We start from the raw sequence: 18,779 nt of genomic DNA, 5'->3' as shown, positions 1-18,779 counted from the left end.
TTGATTATTGTAGCTCAATTCACAATAGCTAAGACATGGAATCAAACCAGATGTCCATCAACTGAAAACTAATTAATAAAACTGTGATATATATATACATATATATATACATACAGACAGACACACACACATGCACGCACACTATGGAATGCTATTCAATCATTAAAAAGGATGAAATCCTTTCTTTTGCAAGAAACTAGATGCAACTAGAAACTATTATGTTTAGTGAAATATGCCAGCCCCATAAAGATAATTATCATATTTCTCTGATTTGTTGTAGCTAATATACAGAATTTAAAAAAAAATGTAGTGCATATGATCAAAATTGATGTTTTTACATTTGACTTTTTAGCCCTTGTCTATACTCTTGAGGATCAACTTTTTTTTTTTTTTGCTTACAACTTGTTACTGGTTGAATTCTTTATTTAGTGGGGCATTAAGCTTGTGTGTATAAAGTAAATTAAAAATATGTCATTGTAGGGGCTGGTGCTGTGGTGTAATGGCTAAAGCCACTGCCTGCGGTGCAGGCATCCCACATAGGTGCTGGTTCAAATCCAGGTTGTTCTACTTCTGATCCAGCTATCTGCTATGGCCTGGGAAAGCAATGGAAAGTAGCTCAAGTCCGTGGGAGATGAAGTAGGAACTCCTGGCTTCTGGCTTCAGTTCAGCTCAGCACCGCCATTGAGGCCACTTGGGGAGTGAATCAGCTGATGGAAGACCTCTGTCTCTACCCCCCCTCTCTCTGCCTCTCCTCTCTCTGTATAACTCTGACTTTCAAATAAATTGAATAAATTTTAAAGAAAAAGTATGTCATTGTAAAAATAAAAAGAAAAATAAGAAAGGAAGGAGGGAGGGAGAGAGAGAGGGTAGAATGGGGAGTATCATTATTCTCTTAAAACCATATATGTGAAATATATGAAATTTGTTCCAGTCAGTTACATTTTTATTTTTTTAAGATTTATTTATTTGAAAGGCAGAGTTACAGAGAGGCAGAGAGAGAGAGGGGGGAGGGAGGGAGGGAGGGAGAGAGGGGGAGAGTGAGAGAGAGAGAGAGATCTTGTATCTGCTATTTCAATCCTTAATTGTCCCAGCTCTCCAACACCAGGAGCCAGAAGCTTCTTCCAGGTCTCCCATAGGGGTGCAGGGTCCCAAGGTCTTGGGCCATCTTCTAATGCTTTTCCAGGCCCCAGCAGGAAGCTCAATCACAAGTGGAGCAGCCAGGTCTTGAACCAGCACCCATATGGGATACCAGCACTGCAGGTGGCAGCTTTAGCCACTATGCCACAGCACCGGTCCCTCCATTCATTTAAATAAAGATTATTTTAAAACTGATAAAGGCAGTATAGAAATGAAGAAATATAAATACACAATAACAGGAAATAAAATTCACACACACTTATAATAAAACAAATTTAATGCAAAACAACAGTGAGATGACATTTTAATGACTCAATTGATGATTCCTTTAAAATTTTTCAATACCTCTTATCACTAAGCATTTTCTCAAGAAAATTACTCTTAGACAATTTTGATAGGTAGCTAAATTACTAGTGTCTTTTCTGTAGGGAAGTTTAGCATTATTTATCATAGTACTTAAAATGCCCCTACTCTGGGACCCAATAATTATTCTCAGGCCTAGTAATTCAACTTACACAAAGCAGTCTAAACTTAAAAATCAGACATATGCATGACTTATATGAAGAGTGTTTCCTATAATTATTCATCATATAAAAAGTGTTGAAACTTAAGTAGTCAAAAGGGGAGGTTAATATTTTCAGCCAATTAAAATTATGACCTTTAAAAAGAATAGTTAACAACATGAAGGGAAAAGCTCATTAAACATTGTTGAGTAGGAAAAAGTAGACTACAAAATACCAGGTGTATTTTGGTCACAGTTTTGTTTGTAAAAGTATATGTATATATGTGTGTAACTGTGTGTAAATGTTAAATGATTAAATATAGAAGATCTGATCTCTTCCCATAGCTTATACTAAATTTCCAAATATTCCGTGATATACATATAATGCACACATGTAAACAGACATATTTTTAGAATGAAGTTAAGGAAAATCTTCAAATATTTATTTATTTATTTATTTATTTATTTATTATTTGACAGATAGAGTTAGAGAGCCAGAGAGAAAAGTCTTCCTTCCATTGGTTTACCCCTTAAATGGCTGCTACAGCCAGAGCTATGCCGATCTGAAGCCAGGAGCCAGGTGCTTCTTCTGGGTATCCCATGCAGATGCAAGGCCCAAGCACTTGGGCCATCCTCCACTGCACTCCTGGGTCACAGCAGAGAGCTGGACTGGAAGAGGAGCAGCCAGGACTAGAACCCAGCGCCATTGGATGCCGGCACCACAGCCGGAGGATTAGCCAAGTGAGCCACAGTGCCAGCCCTGGAAACTCTTCAAATATTTATAAAAGTAGTTATAGAGACAGTGAGGGAGAGAGAGATCTTCCATCTGATGGTTCACTCTCCAAATGTCCATAATAGCCAGGACTGGGCCATGCTGAAGCCAGGAGCCAAGAACTCTATCCAGGTCTCCCACATGGGTGGTAGGAGTCCAAGTACTTTGCCATTCATCTGCTGTTTTGCTACGGTGTATTAAGAGGGAGCTGGCTCAGAAGGGGTCTTTGGGAAAAGTGGTCTCATAAAATATTTTTTGTCAGTTTTGGCAACACAGTACAATAAATCATGATCGTGACAAACATTGAGACTATATGTAGTTTAAAAGTAAATTTACAGGAGGAAACAGTAATACTGTCAATCTCAAACAAAAATCTTGAGAAAATTATAAAGTTGACTATGAAATTTATTGAACCCTTGAAAGCCAAGGGATATTTTAATTTATCTTCTCAGTAAAACAAAGTCATAGAACATGTACTAATATACAAGTTGTTTGAACACTAAAATCTCTGCACCAGAAAATGGGGACAACTACCAAATATGCATTTTACCACACTACAGGTGCAAATTCTCAAATTCATAAGCCTTTCTCCACAGGGAGTCTTACCCTCTCAGGCGGCTTCACTTGGCACAGATTACACTGACTACAACTCTCTGGAGCCAAAAACTGCTGGGTCCCGAACTTTTCAGGACTGGCGCTACTTAGCTAGAGTGGTTTTTCTTTGTCTTCTGTGACACCCTTCTCCCTTCTCAAGTCTGAAAGAATCTGGTTGGGTATACCAGCATTTGAGTAACTGACTGTTATGTCTCCCAGCAATGGAAACTGTGGTTAGAAGGAAATCTGAACGTCCCAAGGGCTTAGAGATACCGACGGCAGGTGTACCAGGAGTTTGAACCCAGCTCAAGTCGCTGCTCTCAGGAAAAGGCTCAGGGCCAGGGGCTGCCCCCCAGGACGAGTGATGCAGGGGCTGGCATTCATTAGGCACTCCTGGAGGGAGGTATTTTGGACATCATGCCCAGGTAGTTTTAGGAACCAAGACAAGGAAAAAAAGGAGGGTGGGTAGAGGTGACATCACCATGCAAAGTCTGCAAAGGGAAACATAAACCCACTGGTGTTCTAATGTCCATGCTTAAGAAGCATAAAATGAGGAGAGGCTCACAGATATTTTGCACTGGAGGGTTAGGTGGGCATTCTCTGCTTTCCTTTCTTCTAAAATGGTCACCAAAGTACACGCTTTAAAGTGCCATGGTGATGCCTGCACTGCCTTTGAGCTCTGCCAGCAAGTTCATCATCAGATGCCAACCCCAACCTGGCCTGAAAAGCTGAGCTGAGCAAAAATAAGATTTTCATTTCTGACTTCCCCAGCTTGTAATGTATACGGCTGGGGAGAAAGGAGGGACCGATGACCCCCCAACCTCCTCGCCGCGTGAACGCCACAGCCCATCCACTCTCCCGGATCTCCCTCCGTCCTCTCCACACAACCTGGGGAGAGGCGGACTGCACGCAAGGAGACGGAGAGGAGGCTCTGGAGCTAGCCCAGGTCGCTGGTGCAGGGACGGGGCCTGTCGCCCGTGTCCGGAGCCGGCCCAGCCCTCAGCGGTGGGGTCCGCGGATGGAGGAGCTCACTGGGGGGAAGTCCAGGTCCCTCTGTAGCTGGTTCTGCAGGATCCATCCGCCCACGGCCCCTTCTGGGAAACCTGGCCCCACACACTCACCACTTCCCGCTCGCGAGGTCTCCGGCTTCCCCTTCTCAGAGCAGAGAAGGCCGAGCCACCGCGGGGACGCTCTTCCTGCTGTAGACTGGACGCGACTAGGACACAGGGATCTCGCGAGATGATGAAGTGATCCACCACCCTCACCGGGGCCCCTGAGTGGACAGCTGAAAAGCCGATGGGCGTGAGGGGCGTCACAAAAGCCGTAGCAAATCAGCACGCTCGCTGGCGCAGTGGGCGGGGGGAGGTTGTTGCCGGGCGACGGGAGTGCGGGCCGGGTTTGGGGTCCGAGGCGCCCTGGTGCCTGATTTCCGGGCGGGGTCGCTGTGGCCTCCGTGTTCCTCGGGGCTCTCGGGACCTCTAGAGTTCGCCGTGAGCTGCAGAAGCCGCTCCAGGTGAGCCACCGCTAACTGCGCTTCTTGGATTCTGGTCTTTGTTTCTTCATATCCCGAAGGATTTCTCTTTTGGGAAGTTTCTGTGAGGTTCGTCGGAACAATGTTTAAAGATATTGTGTAATGAATCGTCTTGATTCGCTTTATTCTAGATATGTATTTTCTAGTCTTTTGCCCTTTAATATGATTTCCTATTTCTTGCTGTTAGTAATGACAGGTTTTTAAAGATCATTTATTTGGAAGGTAGAGGGAGAGAGGAGAGGGGAGGGAAGGGGGAGGGAGAGGTCTTCTGTCCACTGGTCACTCCCCAGATGGCTGCAAGGCCAGAGCTGGGCCAATCCGAAGCCAGGAGCCAGGAGCTTTTTCCCTGTCCCCGATGTGGGTGCAGGGGCTCAAGGACTTTGGCATCTTCCACTGCTTTCCCAGAGAGCTGGATGGGAAGCAGAGCAGCCGGGACTCGAACAAGCAACCATATGGGACGAACCGGTAATGACATTTTACCCAGTGATCTCGTTACCCTCACTTGTCAGTTGTATGTAGTTCAGGATTACATTGATTGCCAGTATGTAATGGGTGTAATCTGGGTATATTGACATGGTTGCTGGTTTACTTAAAGGTTGATGCTTTTTTTGTTGTTTGATTTCCCTGTTAAAGAGAGATGGGAGAGAAGGCAGGATGGCTGGGTCTGTTCCCAGGGGAAAAACTTTCCCTGATCTTGTGTCAAGTAGTTTGTTGTAGTCCATTTTAGATCACATACTGGAAATCACTGTTTTTGCAATTTTGCCAGTTGATTTTTCTGTCTGGATACTGAATTTTATTAAATGCTTTTTAACACTTAATATAAATGATCATATAATTCCCTCACTTTTTCTACCTGGGTCTGTTTGAGAATGTTGAATGCTCTTCACATTTTAGTGTGTCTCGCTTGTTATTGACCTACTATGTTTTCCTGCATGAATGAATTCATATAATAATAATTTGCTTAGGATATCACCTGTTTATGAAACAGATGCTATTTAATTTCATTTTTAATTCATATCCTGAGGTTCTATGTATCATATATACAACACTGGCTTCCTAAAAGAAATTGAAATATATTCTCTGTTTTGTTACAGTTGAAGCTTGTTTGGGAAATTTAAGCCTTTTTTTTCTTTCTTAAAAGTTTGTAATATTCTGGCTGGCGCCACGGCTCACTAGGCTGATGCTCCACCTGCAGTGCCAGCATCCCGGGTTTTAGTCCAGGTCGGGGTGCCGGATTCTGTCCTGGTTGCCCCTCTTCTGGTCCAGCTCTCTGCTGTGGCCCGGGAAGGAAATGGAGGATGGCTCAGGTTCTTGGGCCCTGCACCCGCATGGGAGACCAGGAGAAGCACCTGGCTCCTGGCGTCAGATCAGCACGGTGCACCAGCCACAAAAAAAAAAAAAAAAAAAAAAAAAGGAATATTCCATATATCTGGACCCAAACTTTGTGTGTGAAACTTTTATTCATTTATTTATTTTTTGACAAGCAGAGTTGACAGTGAGAGAGACAGAGAGAAAGGTCATCCTTTACCGTTGGTTCACCCCCCAGTGGCCACTGTGGCTGGCGCACTGCGCTGATCTGAAGCCAGGAGCCAGGTGCTTCTCCTGGTCTCCCATGTGGGTCCACTGCCCAAGCACTTGGGCCATCCTCCACTGCACTCCTGGGCCACAGCAGAGAACTGGACTGGAAGAGGGGCAACTGGGACTAGAAACCCGGATGCTGGCACCGCAGGTGGAGGATTAGCCTATTGAGCCGTAGCACTGGCTGGAACTTTTTTCTTGGTTGATTTGACTTCTTAAAAATTGGTTCAACTTATTAAATTATATAGGAATTTTTCTATTTTATCTTATATTTGTGTGTTGGGAAATTGATTTTCAGAATGTAGCAGATTTTGATCTCTGGAGTCAAATTTTTACTTTTATGAATTTAGCAAAATCCTCTTAGTAAGTTCTGTAAGCTCTATAAAGAATGATTCTGTTTTAATTTCCTGAAATTAGTTATTGGCTTATTTATTTTCTTAACTTTTAAAACATGCTTTTCCTTATATGCTTCTGTAGTACTTTTGTGACTACCAACTTTTTAAATTGATGTCTGTTGTCATCTGTTACCTACTTTTATTTAAATGTTCTTCAACATTTTTCAACTGTAATTTTTGAGAAAGATGCTAAGATGGATTTGGTTTCAGCGTCCTCACATATTCACTTAAGGATTCAAATTTTCTCTAAGCACTAATTTATCTGTATTCTCTTAATTTTCTCATTTGTTTCCAAAACCTATAAGTGTAGACCCGGTCTGCCCCAGTGTCTCCATCCCCATGTGCCTGCAACCATGTCAGGCTTCATATATCTCCATTCCTGTGCCTGAAACCCTATGTGTTTTCTGCAGTGTCACTCTCCATAGAACTGTGACCTTTCTTCACTGCTGTATGTTGTCATTTGTAAAATCTCTGTACTCCATGTCAGCTCTTGAAAGTCCTATTCCTTGTGCTTGAAGCATGTGTCTTCATGAGTCTCCATCCTCTATGTCTCCATCCTCTGTGTCTCCATTTTTAAAAGGCTTATTTGAAAGTTACACAAATGGAGAAACAGAGACAGAGACAGAGACAGAGAGACAGGAAGAGCTTCCATCCACTGGTTCACTCCCCAGATGGCTGCAATGGCCAGGGCCATTTTCTAAGATGGCTCTGGAAAACTGGATTCATGAAAGTCCCCATGGAAAAAAAAATTTGAGGGATTTAATTATTTTACAATGATAAAGCCAATACCAATTGCCATAAATTTATAGTGCTAGGATTTAATTACACCAACATGGTAAAGACATATATAGAAGTGATACTTGTAAATTCTAACTTGAAAACAAAAAATGGAAAAAGGATAAATATGTTGTCTAACAAAGAATATTGTAATCAATTTGAGAAATGAGTAATTTCAAAAAGGAAATGACAGAATGAAAAGCATATACGAGGGAATTGCTGAAAAGTAGGTAATTTCAATTACAATCAAAATGGAGACAAAACTGAAAATTCACAAGGAAACATAAGTCAAAGAAACACTGCACATACCAAAATATAATAAAGGAAAGATTCTAGTATCTATAAAAAATTCCAATAGAGTGTCCGGTGCTGTGATGCAGTAGGTTGGTCCTCCACCTGCAGTGCTGGCATCCCATATGGGTGCTGGTTCTAGTCCCGGTTGCTCCTCTTCCAGTCCAGCTCTCTGCTGTGGCCTGGGGGAGCAGTGGAGGATGGCCCAAGTCCTTGGGCCCCTGCACCTGCATGGGAGACCTGGAGGGGGCTCCTGCCTCCTGGCTTCACATCGGCACAGCTCTGGCCATTGTGGCCGTTTGGGGAGTGAACCACCAGACGACCTTTCTGTCTCCTCTTCTCACTGTCTGTAACTCTACCTCTCAGATAAATAAATAAAATCTTTAAAAATTCCAATTGAACTTGACAAAATAAAACACCAATTTATAGTCCAATAAAAATCCAATAAATTTAAAAATACATTATCTGGAAAGGCGGAATCACTACTCTGGCCCAATTTGTGTTTGAAACACCAGGTGTATGAACTTTACCAAGGAAATCCAGGGTTTTTGTGGACCCTATGACCTCACAATGAAAAATCAACCAAGATGCTCACATGTTCCCAGCAGTAGAATTGAACTACATCAGGATGTTAAAAGATATATATATATATATATACACACACACACACATATACAAATATGTATATATATACGTATATATATACACACACAGATGATTGATATCAAGAGAAAATGAAAATTATACTGAGATAGTGAAATTTAAAATATATGGTGATTAAAGGAAATATAATAGTAATTTAGAAGGAATGATATTGCTGCCTATATTTTTATATTATTAACAAAAGAAAAATGATTACCTTTAAAAGATTTTTTTTAAGATTAGAAAACAGGGTGCTGGCATTGTGTTGCAGCACCTTAAGCCACCACCTGCAATGCCAGGCCTTTGACACCCACAAGGGAAACCCAGATAGAGTTCCAGGCTCCTGGCCCTGTCCTCACCCAATCCCAGCTGCTGCAGCTATTTGGAGAGTGAGCCAGTGGATGGTTTTTTTTCTCTCTTCTTTCTCTCTCTTTCTCTCCCAGTCTCTCCCGGTCTCTCCAAGTCTCTCCCTTTCTCTATGTAACCCTGCCTTTCAAATAAATAAATATTTTTAAAGGTTTGGAAACAAAAGTAAGTCAGGAGCAGACAAATGAGGATTTGGAGATGGATCCCTAAGAATTTTCCTTTGAAATTTGCAAACTTACCCTGTTCAACAAATGGACTTAGCCAAGATGTTGACCTGGTGGAGGATATCTGGACAGTTTCCCTTGGAGATTTCTTGGAAAAGTTTAGATTTATCTAAAACCTCTCATAATGACCAGATACTATTGCTCTTTGGCCCTCAACAATTAAAATGCTTCAAACATCCCAATAAAACCTTGTCATGGTTTTGCCTTTGTCAGTCTTCTCAACCACCTTTTGGTAGTCATTGGTTTGATGGGGTTTTCTTCACAATTGTATTGGTACCACCATGATTCATCCCCAGATACAGTTCTTAGAAGATATGCTTCAGGATATTATAGAGAGCAGATAAATTTCTGGTATTATGTTCTTCTGGTTCTATGTTCTTCTTACTTTTACTTATTCAATATGATGGCTAATGTTGAATTAAGCCTGTGATTGTAGAGTGGATTGAAATTATGTCTGCAAAAGTAAAGAAAAAAGAGAGGAAGGAGAGGGATTGAGGGAGGGAAAGGAGGAGAGAGAAATGTATACTTATCTTCTTAGAACCGTACCTGTAAAATACATGAAATCTGTTCTCTTTATATTAATAAAAATTTAAGAGGAAAAACATTCCTGCAGAAATGAAGTACCACAGACTGGGTGATTTAAACAACAAAAATTTATTTTTCCACAATTTTGGAGAATAGAAGTCCAAGATCAAGGTGTCAGTAAGGTTGATTGGTTGCAAGTCCTCATTCCTGGGCTGTGGGTGGCTGTCTTCTCCCTCTGTCACTTTCTCAGTATTGTTAATCAGTCTCATAAGGGTACCAGTCATAATATAGTAAAATAACCATTTTACCTTAATTATGTTTTTAAGGAACCAAATGTACTTACATTGTGATGTGCTAGGGCTTAGAGTTTTACACGCAAATTTGGGAGAACACCATTCAGCCCATAACCCTGTGGGGGAAAAAAACCCCAGTTTTTAATTTTTCTATTCCAGTGCCTCTGCCAGCTCTATTTCTTACTTTGTAAGCTGTTTTCCTTATTCAACAATAGTCCTTCTTCTTGATGGTTTTGCACTCATAAGTTATGGGGGTTAGTTCAGAGATTTTCATTGGTAACAGAAATCCTACACTCCTAATTGATACATAAAAATTATCAATATTCCACATCAGAGTGCCAATTTCAATTCTAGCTATGCTGTGCAGATCTAGTTTCCTGCTAATACATCTTGGGCACAACACAGATGATAGCTCAAGTGACTGTGCCCCCGCCACTCACATGGGAAATGCTAATGGAGATCCTGTCTGCTGGCTTCAGCTTGCCCTAGCCCTTGATGCTGCAGGCATTTAAAGAGTGAACCAGCAGATGTAACATTTCTTTCTCTCTCTGTCTCTCCTTCTCCCTTTCAAGTAAATGAAAAATAAGTAAATAAGCATCTAAAAATATATTTGTGGATTGTCTTCTGATGTTTCAACACATATATCCATTACATAACATTCAAATCAGGGTAAAGACAGCAATATCCTCAAACATTTAGCATTTTTAATTTTTTAAAAATTTTTTTAACTTTTATTTAATGAATATAAATTTCCAAAGTACAGCTTATGGATTACAATGGCTTCCCCCCATAACTTCCCTCCCACTCACAACCCTCCCCTTTCCCACTCCCTCTCCCCTTCCATTCACATCAAGATTCATTTTCAATTCTCTTTATATACAGAAGATCAGTTTAGCATATATTAAGTAAAGATTTCAACAGTTTGCACCCACAGATAACATTTAGCATTTTTAATCATGAAAATATTCAAAATCCTTTCTGTTTTACTTTTAGAAAAGTGCACAGTATATTATCTATTCACTCCATTCTGCAACAGAACACCAAAATTTTTTATTCTATTTTACTGTAAGTTACTACCCACTGCCAGTAACCAAATTTCACCCATGCCTCCCTCTCTCCTACTCTTCTCTGTCTCTGATAACCACTATTTAAACACTATTCTAATTTTATTCTATTTTGCTTTTTTAAAATATTTATTTACTTATTTGAAAGGCAGAGTTACAGAAAGAGGCAGAGGCAGAGAGAGAGAGGTCCATCTGCTAGTTCACTCCTCACATGGCTGCAATGGCCAGAACTGTGCTGTTCTGAAGCCAGGATTGAGGAGCTTCTTTTGGGTCTCCCACACAGGTGCAAGGGCCAAGGACTTGGGCCATCTTCCACTGCTTTCCCAGGCCATAGCAGGGAGCTGGATCAGAAGTGGAGTAGCCAGGACTCAAACTGGTACCCATATGGGATGCTGGCACTGCAAGCGGTGTCTTTACCCACCATTCTACTGTGCCAGTTCCTACTTTCAACTTTTAAATGAACTTTAGATTCCACATATGAGTGAGATCATATTGTAGTTGTCTTTCTGTGCCTGACCTATTTCACTTAACATTATGACCTACAGTTCCATCCATGTTGTCACAGATAACTGTGCTCACTGACAATCTATTGTATTTGTATGTATAAGCTACATTTTTTTCACCCATTCAACACTTCATGGGCATTTAGGTTGTTCCCATTCTGTAGGATGTCTGTTTACTCTGTTGATTGTTTCCTTTGTGGCACTTCAGTTTAAGGAAGTCCTATTTGTATGTTTTTGCTTTTGTTTCTTGTGCATTTGCAGCCTGATTTTATAATAACCTTGCCATAATCTGTGTCTAATCATATCCTATGATTTCTTTTAGTAGTTTCATAGTTTCAAGTCTTACATGTAGGCCTTTATGCATAGTGAAAGATAGTCTATTTTCATTCTTCTCCCTTTGGAAATCCAATTCTCCCTGCATCATTTATTGAGAATATATCCCTTTCTCTAATGCATATTCTGAGCACCTTTGTCAAAGATCAGTTTCCTGTAGATGCGTGCATTTATTTCTAAGTCTTTATTGCATTCCATTGGCCTATTTATTTCTTTTTATTCTAATACCATTCTGCAGCATATCTAATATATTTTTCTTGCTTTGTTCTTTTTCAATATCAAGATTACAAAGCTGTGTTCTGCTCCTCCCTTGAATTGTACTTAAAAGAATCCACTTTGAGAAGTTTCTCAGGCCTTCGTTTCTTGGCATTCCCTTCCTAACACTGTAGCAGGAGGTTTCTGACTTCAATAAATATACTCTGAAGAGAAATTTACAAAATTGTGACCCATGGGCTACAGAATACAAATTTGGGAATAAGGCAAAGTTAGAGAACATGGCAGACCCAAAAGAATGAAAGAACTGAATTGTGGTGATGCTTTTTAAGACTCTGAATTAAACTATGTCTGAAGTCAAGATTTTTCCCAATCTGTTTCATCAGTCAATATTAACCTTTTTGTCTTAACCATTTGAGTCTGTCCACCTGCCATTCTTAATAGAAATAATTTGAATTAGGATAAATGTCTTACATAGATGAAAGGGAAAAGTCAAACCAAGGAATAGGTTGAAATATAAATTGGAAAAGTGTACTTATTTTTAATGTTGGCCTCATGCAGAGCTTTTGTGTTAAATTTCTAAAAGTCAAGATTGTATTATTATTTGAACATATGCCTATAAAATGCTATGAACATACATTCTTGACAGAGATGGTACTGCCCAAAGTGGGCAAAATTGATTTGTCTCAGGATTGAAAAATCTTACTGTTTTTATGTATTAACATAGATATGCATGCAATATATAAAGAGATCTAGAACATATTGGTAGTATTAAAATTTAGTGAAGGAAAGGGAACAATTAGGGGTGAAATTATACAATCAAGTTTTCAGTAGAGGACAATAATGGAATAAAGTTAAGGAGAAATTCAGAGAAATGCATATGCAAACAAATGTCAGTGCTATAAGCAGTATGAGGAATATACAAGTTATAATAAGGATCAAAGATAAATTATTTGTAATACTGAAGTGACAGATGATCAAATGAGGAATAAAATTATGTAATAAAGTATGCTCTACCTTATTCATAAAGCTAGGCGATCAAAGAGAAAAGGCACATCTAGTCACAGGGCCCTGTGTTAGTCAAAGCATGGAAGCATAATACAGCCTGGCTCAGTATGTCTGCAGTTTAGGCTATGAATAGAGCAAGCAAGCATATCAGAGAGAAACATCTAGTAAATAGTGGATTAAACACAGAAAATATATTTTTGTCTCTTCAGAATTCTGGAGAGTTTAGTTCAGTGGCTCAAGGATATCAAGGCTGGCATCTCTGAAATTTCTTTTGACTTTTCCTATGTTCCTCCCGCTGCATCTTCATTGATTGTCTGCAGTAACTCCAGACAACTATGATTAAATCCAGAAGATGAAAAATCACACTTATTTTATTCATCTATCAGCATTGATAATGAAAATAAAACTTCACCCTGAAAACCATTGTCCATACTACCCATTGTATTTGTTGAATAATCTGAGTATCTTAGGCAGTCCCCATTCTCAAGGAAGACTGGAAATAGAGACAAAATGATTGTAATTACTTGTTTAAATATTATGACACCTGAAAATAGGCATGTTGCTGCTGGAGATTAACATCAGGGCTATTAGAAATTGGCAGGAATAGTTAACTCTGGCCTCAGCCTATGTATATATAGATATAGATATGTACTTTTAGGTTAAGAAACAAACTATAAAATATGAAATTATTATTTGGTTTCCTATAGTTAAGACTAGTCGACAAAATTCTGAAGTAATTAAGAAAATTATCACAGAGAAGATAAAATTAATTCTTGGTAATTTTTTTTATTTGACAGGTAGGGTTATAGACAGTGAGAGAGAGAGAGGCAGAGAGAAAGATCTTCTTTCCCCTGATTCACTCCCCAAATGGCCACTATGGCTGGCACTGCACTGATCTGAAGCCAGGAGCCAGGTGCTTCCTCTTGGTCTCCCATGCAGGCACAGGGGCCCAAGTACTTGATCCATCCTCCACTGCCCTCCTGGGCCATAGCAGAGAGCTGGAGTGGAAGAGTTGCAAATTTAATATAGTAAAATGTCTTAGTTATATAATCAATAAGAACATATTATAATGCTTTTGTAAGATAGGCCCCAATAAAATGATTACCTGAGTAACAGAAGCAGACTGTTTTAGCAACTAAGCTGGTAACAAATTAAGTATAGTGTTTTTTTTGTTTGTTTTTTGTTTTTTTTTTTTTTTTACAAGCAGAATGGACAGTGAGAGAGAGAGAGAAAGGTCTTCCTTTGCCATTGGTTCACCCTCCAATGGCCACCAAGGCCGGCGTGCTGCGGCTGGTGCACCACGGTGATCCAAAGGCAAGAGCCAGGTACTTATCCTGGTCTCCTGTGGGGTGCAGTGCCACCCTCCACTGCACTCCTGGACCATAGCAGAGAGCTGGCCTGGAAGAGGGGCAACCGGTACAGAATCCGGCACTCCAACCGGGACTAGAACCCGATGTGCTGGCGCCACTAGGCAGAGGATTAGCCTATTGAACCACGGCGCTGGCCTTAAGTATAGTGTTTTAAGGTAATTGTACCACCAGATTTCATAGAAAATATGTAACAATGTTAGTAAGACATAACAGTAGAGAAATACTAATTATTTTTTCTGAAATTAATTTATATTCATCTTGATCATTGCTCAAGTTTTTGAAACCTTGGTAGTCAGTTGTTGAACATAGCTCTTATTTAAAATTAAACTTTATATTAACTTAAAATTCAATAAAAACTACTGAAAATCTTAACTTCTGAGGCCAGCATTATGATTCAGTTCCAGGTTAAGCCACCACCTGCAATGTTGTCATCCCATATGAATGCTAGTTCAAGTTCCAGCTGCTTCACTTCTGACCCAGCTCCCTACTAATGTACCTGGGAAAGCAGCATCAGATGGCTTAAGTCCTTGGGCCACTATCACAGGTGGGAGATCCAGATAGATCTCCTGGCCCTTGGCTTCAACCAGATCAAGACCCAGCTTTTGCAACCCTCAGGGCAGTGAAACAGCAGATGGAGAATCTCTCTCTCTCTCTGTCTCTCTCTCTCCCCCTCTCTCTTTTTTTCTTCCCCCCGTCTCTCTCTTTGCCTTTCAGATGAATAAGTCAAATGAGTTCAAAATGTTAGTCATACCATTACTCAGAAGCAATGAGAAGCAAGATCATGGGTAATAGAAATCCATACATGACATGGGAGAAAGATCCTACCATGGGATTGAGATTATGAAAAAAATCAAAGGAAATATTAGAAATGAAGAATTCAATATGTCAAATAAAAATACAGAGGAGAGCTTTAGCAACAGACTTGGAAAGGCAGAAGAAAGTATATCTGAGCTAGAAGACAAATCTTTATAAACTTCTTAGAACAAAAAAATAAGACATTTGAAAAATTCTAAAAATTATTTGAGATTTATAAGATACTATCAAATGACCCAACATATGGGTGTTGGGAATTTCTGAAGGTGTTGAAAGAGAGAATGTATTGGAAGACCTAAGCAAACAATAGGAATATTTAAGGAAAAATAGTAGAGTCAAGTCATTACTTATCAAAAGTAACCTTGAATGTAAATGGACTACATTCTCCAATGAAAAGATACAGACAAGCTGAATGGATTATAAAACAAGAGCCATTTAATTGCTGCCTACAAAGAACATGCCTCAACAACAAAGATACACACACACTAACAATGAAAGAATGAAGAAAATGGACCTAATAACTACAGAACCTTTTAATCGACAGTTGAAGACCACACATTCTTTTCATCAGTGCATGGAACTTTCACTAGGATATGCCATATAATAACTCATAAAGCAAGTCCCAGCAAACTGAAAAAAAAATGGAAATCATACCATAGATATTTTCTGACCACAATGGAACAAAGCTGGAAATTAACAACTCAAGAATCTCTAGAACAAGAAGACCAAGCCACAGAAGCATTCTTAGTATAGTATCTAAACCAGACAGAAGAACTCAGAAAACAAAGTGTTATTCTATAGGATAAACAATGTTTGCCGGTGCCTTGGCTTACTAGGCTAGTCCTTCACCTGCGGCGCTGGCACCCCGGGGTTCTAGTCCCAGTTGTGCCAGTTCTGTTCCAGTTGCTCCTCTTCCAATCCAGCTCTCTGCTGTGGCCCAGGAGTGCAGTGGAGGATGGCCCAGGTCCTTGGGCCCTGCACCTGCATGGGAGATCTGGATGAAGCACCTGGCTCCTGGCTTCAGATTGGCATAGTTCCAGCCATAGCGGCCATTTGGGGGGTGAACCAATAGAAGGAAGACCTTTCTCTCTGTCTCTCTCACTAACTCTGTCAAATAAAGAAAAAAAGTTCTTTCCTTTCTACTTTTAATAAAACATAATTTTGTTGTTTAACAGTGAACATAACACTTTAGCAGGATATCTTGGAGGTACTAAATAATATTGGAAATCCACCAAAAGGACTGTACCCACTCCCCACCCCCCAAAAAAAATCTGTGATCTTTACAAATAGACAATGTTTTACCTAAATGAAATCTATAATATGGATGAAATTAAGTCATCATATTACATCTTAAAGAGTAAATGATTTTATCTATATTCTTTCATTAAAAAGGGATTCTATTTATTATCCCTGGTAGGCAATAATTCAGGATGAATGCAGAATTTCTTATGTATATGTTAATACTCTGAATGTACACTACATAGTGCTAAGCACTTTGTCAGTGGACACTACAGAAATAAAGCTGCCTACTGTTGACTTTATACCAAGCTATTATTAAAACATGCTTTAAAATATTTCAGGATCATGCATTTTGCATTGTAGTTAAAACACCATTTGGATGCCTGTATCTCAGATCCGAGTTCCTTGAGTTCAAGTCCCAGCTTCATTTTCAATACAGTATCCTGCTGACACACATCCTGACAGGCAGCAGATAGTGAATGAACTACTTGAGTTCCTGCCACCAACATGGCAGAACCAGATTGGGCTCGGACTCCTGGCTTTGGCCTCAGCCAGCCCACAGGCATTTCAAAATTGTAGCAGGTGAATGATATATCTCCCTGTCACTATTTCTCTGTGTATGTCTGTGTGTCTTTCCAATAAATACATAATTAAATAAAAGCCTTTAAAATATATTCTATTAGGAATTCAAATTTGCTATATGTACCCAGAAATTAAGTTCTATTTTTTATTAGAAAGGCAAAAAATTTGAGATGTATTTTTGAACTACATTTGTGCCATGAAACAGCACAAACTAGAAAATCATAATCTTCGTTTCAACTGTGTACAATATAGCATAATACAAATGGTCCAGATGATAATAGAATTGTTTTTCACCTGTTACAAACTACAGCTGAAGTCTCTGTGTATGTGTGTGTATGCTAGATGGGGTTCCTAGCTCCTGACTTTGGAGTGGCCCAGCCCTGCCATTGTGGTCATCTCAGGAGTGAAACAGGTGGATGATTTCTTTCTCTGTCTCTTCCTCTGCCTTTCTCTGTTACTATGCCTTTCAGATAATTAAATCTTTAACAATAAATCCATGAGCATATTAATATATTTTCAAATGTGTATCATTAAAAATTTCACTTAATAAATATTTCTCAGGCTAAATGATACAAAACAAAATGGAAATTCTACCTAAAATGATTCTGTAATCCAACTGGAAAAGGTTGTTTTATCAATTGTGGTACTGAGAATGAGCTAAGGTGCAGATTATTTTAAGTTCTGATGATTCCCTACAGTTTTAAATTTTCACTAGAATACACAGGAGATGTGTTAGCAACAGTGGCTTAACTTTCCCCTGTAGGAAATAATATCAAAATAATTTGTAATAACAGGCCAACTTTTTGGTAGCTAACAGATAATTGGTACGTACTAGTTAGTAGTTATATTGTAGTAAGAATAGAATCTTCAAAAATGAAATCATCGAGCATTCTCAATTCACGTTCGTCTGTAGTTTTGTGTCTTAATCAGTTCTCAAGCCCAAATCATTGACTATAAGTTGACCACTGTGAACTTCAAAATAATTTAAAAGAAGTTCATATTTTACATTTCTATTTACCCAAATAGTAAACAAGGATATCATGAATAAAAGTTTTATGATTAAGATATGAAGCAATAATTTGAAAACCAACGTCCATGACTTTAGTATAAAGTAAAATGGAACCTAGCTATAAGTCATTTAATTTACTGTGTATATAATTAAAGTACTTTGAATGAAATCAAATAATACTAGCACATCAACAGAGAACTTAAAGCTAAAGCTATTATAATAGACCAAGGAAGTTATTAGAATGATATTTTCAAAGTCAGGATAATTCCTTTTATTATTGCAAGATAATTACCATATGCCTTCAATCTTCCTTTAAATCTCAATTATCTCCTATACCAACCTGTGTGAATAAGAATTATCCCAAACTTCTACCTGGATTAAAAAAAATCTTGAAATTTAGAAGGTTCTAAGAAGGAAGAGAATATTTCTATTGTTTCATGGATTTCTAATAGTTCCAATATATCAAAAAGATGTGCTAGGGCAGGGAAAGATGCATTATTACCCTGTCTCTCAAGTTAGACATTTTCTCTTTTACAGGTGAACAATTATGTCACAAAATGTTAAGGGATATCTACAAAATGCAATGCAAGAGCTGACCAGATCAGAAACCTTATAGTTTAATGTCAATTTTGCTAGATAAGAAAAAATTTCAGTCATTCCAGGTTCTCTTACTCCAACTAAAAATACTGTGGAGGAAAGAGACTATGTAGATTTTAAAATTATGACCAAATCATTTTACATTACCAACTTTTATCTAGGGTACAACTGGATTTTCATAAAACATATTTCAGTAATTGCTCCATAAATAAATTTTATTTAATATTTGTATATAGTGAGGCTAACATTGTGCCATAATGGCTTAAAGGGCCATCTGACATGTTGGCATACCATATAGCAGCCTGTTTGTGTTCTGCCTGTTCCAGTTCCAATCCAGCTCCCTACTAATGTACTTGGAAATGATGCCTCAAGTGCTTCAGCCCCTGCCACCCATATGGGAGACCCAAGACAAACCCATGGC

At 39.1% G+C, this 18,779-nt stretch overlaps 2 long non-coding RNA genes across 2 annotated transcripts in view; one reads left to right on the top strand and one right to left on the bottom strand.

The window, feature by feature from the left end:
• Positions 1-18,779, top strand: part of LOC103346842 (uncharacterized) — a 399,916-nt gene that overhangs the window by 75,124 nt on the left and 306,013 nt on the right. The gene's annotated exons all lie outside the window — the stretch shown is intronic.
• Positions 9,708-18,779, bottom strand: part of LOC138847835 (uncharacterized) — an 18,496-nt gene continuing 9,424 nt past the window's right edge. Inside the window, exon 3 of the long non-coding RNA XR_011385755.1 lies at positions 9,708-9,743. This is a non-coding gene — a long non-coding RNA (uncharacterized lncRNA). The remainder of the gene's footprint in view (positions 9,744-18,779) is intronic.

The sequence above is a fragment of the Oryctolagus cuniculus genome (genome assembly GCF_964237555.1).
Source record: "Oryctolagus cuniculus chromosome 17 unlocalized genomic scaffold, mOryCun1.1 SUPER_17_unloc_1, whole genome shotgun sequence".
Classification (NCBI taxonomy): Eukaryota; Metazoa; Chordata; class Mammalia; order Lagomorpha; family Leporidae; genus Oryctolagus; species Oryctolagus cuniculus.
This window is presented reverse-complemented; position numbering and strand designations above follow the sequence as displayed.